The sequence below is a fragment of the Pteropus alecto genome, unplaced genomic scaffold (assembly GCF_000325575.1).
Source record: "Pteropus alecto unplaced genomic scaffold, ASM32557v1 scaffold38, whole genome shotgun sequence".
In the NCBI taxonomy this organism is placed as follows: Eukaryota; Metazoa; Chordata; class Mammalia; order Chiroptera; family Pteropodidae; genus Pteropus; species Pteropus alecto.
In genome coordinates this window covers 9,557,491-9,560,649 of record NW_006442512.1, presented here as the reverse complement: position 1 = coordinate 9,560,649, position 3,159 = coordinate 9,557,491, and the positions used below count along the sequence as shown (strand labels likewise).

Sequence of the window (3,159 nt, the reverse complement as noted above, 5' to 3'; positions counted from 1 at the left end):
TAAAAGGAATCATGCACCAAGAAGACATAACACTTATTAATATCTATGCTCCTAATCAGGGAGCCCCGAAATATATAAAGCAATTACTAACAGAACTAAAGAGTGAAACAAACCAAAACACTATCGTAGTAGGAGACCTAAATACCCCACTGTTGTATTTGGACAGATCATCCAAACAGAAATAAGGAAAGGAAATCACATCCTTAAATGACACATTAGACCAACTGGGCATAATTGACATTTACAGAGCCTTTCATCCGAAAACAGCTGCTTAGACATTCTTCTCTAGTGCACATGGAACATTCTCAAGAATCTACCACAAATTGGGACACACAAATAGCCTCAACAAATATAAGAGGGTTGAAATCATACCAACTATATTCTCTGACTGTAATGCTTTGAAACTAGAGATCTACTGCAAAAAGAAAGCAGGAACAAATACATGAAAATTAAACAACATAGTACTGAAGAATACCTGGGTCAGAGAAGAAATAAAAACAGAGATCAAGAGATACATAGAAATGAATGATAATGATAGTACAACATGTCAAAACTTTTGGGACATGGCAAAAGTGGTCATATCATTACAGCCTACCTCCAAAAATAAGAATGAGCCCAAATAAATAACCTAACACTTCATCTTAAAAAACTAGAAAAAGAAGAACAGATGAAGCCTAAAGTCAGCAGAAGGAAAGAAATCATCAAAATTAGAGCAGAAATAAATGAAACTGAAAACAAAAGAACAAGAGAAAAAATAAATGCAACAAAGAGCTGGTTCTTTGAGAAGGTTAATAAAACTGGCAAACCCCTGGTTAGACTCACTAAAGAAAAAAGAGAAAGGACACAAAATTAGGGATGAAAGAGGGGAAATTACGGCATATCGCAGAAAACAAAGGATCATACAAGGATCATACTATAAAAAAGTATATAACACTAAATTTAACAACCTAGAATAGACCAGTACTTACAACCTTCCTAGAGTGAATCAAGAAGAAATGGAAAATCAAAATAGACTGATCACAGTATCGAAATTTAAACAATCATCAAAAACCTACCAAAAAGTAAAAGTCCATAACCAGATGGTTTCACCAGTGAACTCTACCTAACATTCAAAGAAGATTTAATACCTATTCTCCTCAAACTCTTCCAAAAAATTGAAGAGGAAGCAATACTTCCCAACTCATTTTATGAGGTCTATATTACTGATACCAAAACCTGGTAAGCATAACAGAAAAAAAGAAAACTACACAGCAATATCTCTCATGAACACATGTGCAAAAATCCCGAATGAGATACTAGTGAACCGAATACAGCAACATATTAAAAAGATTACACACCATGATCAAGTGGGCTTCATCCCAGAGGCACAAGGATGGTTCAACATACACAAATCGATTAATGTGATACGCCACATAAATTAAAAAATGAGAATCATATGATCATATCAACAGATGCAGAAAAAGCCTTCGATAAGATACAGCATAGCTAACATTATATGTAATGATGAAAAACTGAAAACTTTCCCCCTAAGATCAGGAAGAAGGCGAGGCTGTCCACTATCATCGTGGTTATTCACTATAACATTGGAGGTCCTAGCGAGTACAATCAGACAAGGAAAAGATATAAAATGCATCCAAGTAAGAAACGATGAAGTCAAACTGTCACTATTTACAGATGACATGATTCTCTATATAGAAAACCCTAAAGACTCCACAATAAGCAAATACAGTAAAGTCTCTAGACACAAAATCAATGTTCAAAAATCCATGGATTTCCTATACTCTAATAATGAAGTATCAGAAAAAGAAGTGGAAAAAATAATTCCTTTTACAATTGCAACTAAAACAGTAAAATACTTTGGAATAAATTTAATGAAACAAGTGAAGGACCTATATAATGAAAACTACAAAACCCTATTAAAAGAAATCAAAGAAGATACAAAGAAATGGAAAGATATTCCATGTTCTTGGATTGGAAGAATCAACACAATTAAAATGGCCATATTACCTAAAGCATTATACAAATTTAATGCAATCCCCATCAAAAGCCCATAAGCATTTTTTAAAGAAATAGAACAAAAATCATCAGATTTGTATGGAAGCACCAAAGACCCCGAATTGCCAAAGCCATCCTGAGACAAAAGAATGAGGCTGGAGACATCACTCTGCTTGACTTCAAATTATACTACAAAGCAACAGTAATCAAAACAGCATGGTATTGGCAGGAAAACAGCCACATGTACCAGGGGAACAGAATCGAAAATCCAGAAGCAAACCCATATTTACATGGGCAAATAATTTTCAACAAAAAAGCCAAAAACATACAATGGAGAAAAGAAAGCCTCTTCAACAAATGGTGCTGGGAACACTGGAAAGCCACCTGCAAAAGAATGAAAACAGACTGCTTTCTATCACCACACACCAAAATTAACTCAAAATGGATTAAGGACCTGAATATAAGACCTGAAACAATAAAATGCATAGAAGAAAACATAGGAATGAAACTCAAAGACCTTGGACTTAAAGAGGATTTTATAAATTTGACCTCAAAGGCAAGGGAAGTAAAAGCAAAAATAAATGAATGGGAGTACATCAAAGTAAAAAGCTGCTGCTCAGCAAAAAAAAACCGTCAACAAGGTAAAGAGGACAACCATCTGAATGGGAAAGCATATTTGCAAGCAACATCTCCAATAAGGGCCTAATATCCAAAATATACAAAGAACTCACACGACTCATTAACAACAACAAAACAAATGAACCAATCAAAAAATGGGCAGAGGACCTAATAGACACTTTTCTCCTCAGAAGACATACAAATGACCAACAAATATATGAAAAGATGTTCAATATTGCTAGCTATTAGGGAAATGCAAATCAAAACCACAATGAGATACCATCTCATACCTGTTAGAATAGCCATAATCAACAGTACAAGCAATAACAAATGTTGGAGAGGATATGGAGAAATAGGAACCCTCATATACTGCGGGTGAGACTGCAAATTGGTTTAGCCACTACTGAAAACAGTATGGAGGTTCCCCAAAAAACTAAGAATTGATCTACCATATGATCCAGAAATCCCTCTACTGGGTATTTACCCCAAAGCTTGCAAACTCATATCTGTAAAGATATTTGTACACCAATGTTCATAGCAGCATTA

At 34.7% G+C, this 3,159-nt stretch overlaps 2 protein-coding genes across 9 annotated transcripts in view; one reads left to right on the top strand and one right to left on the bottom strand.

Moving 5' to 3' along the window:
• The window catches only part of MIS18BP1 (MIS18 binding protein 1), a 46,278-nt gene that overhangs the window by 3,647 nt on the left and 39,472 nt on the right, over positions 1-3,159 (bottom strand). The window lies entirely within an intron of this gene.
• FANCM (Fanconi anemia complementation group M) overlaps positions 1-3,159 on the top strand; it is a 66,255-nt gene that overhangs the window by 51,393 nt on the left and 11,703 nt on the right. The window lies entirely within an intron of this gene.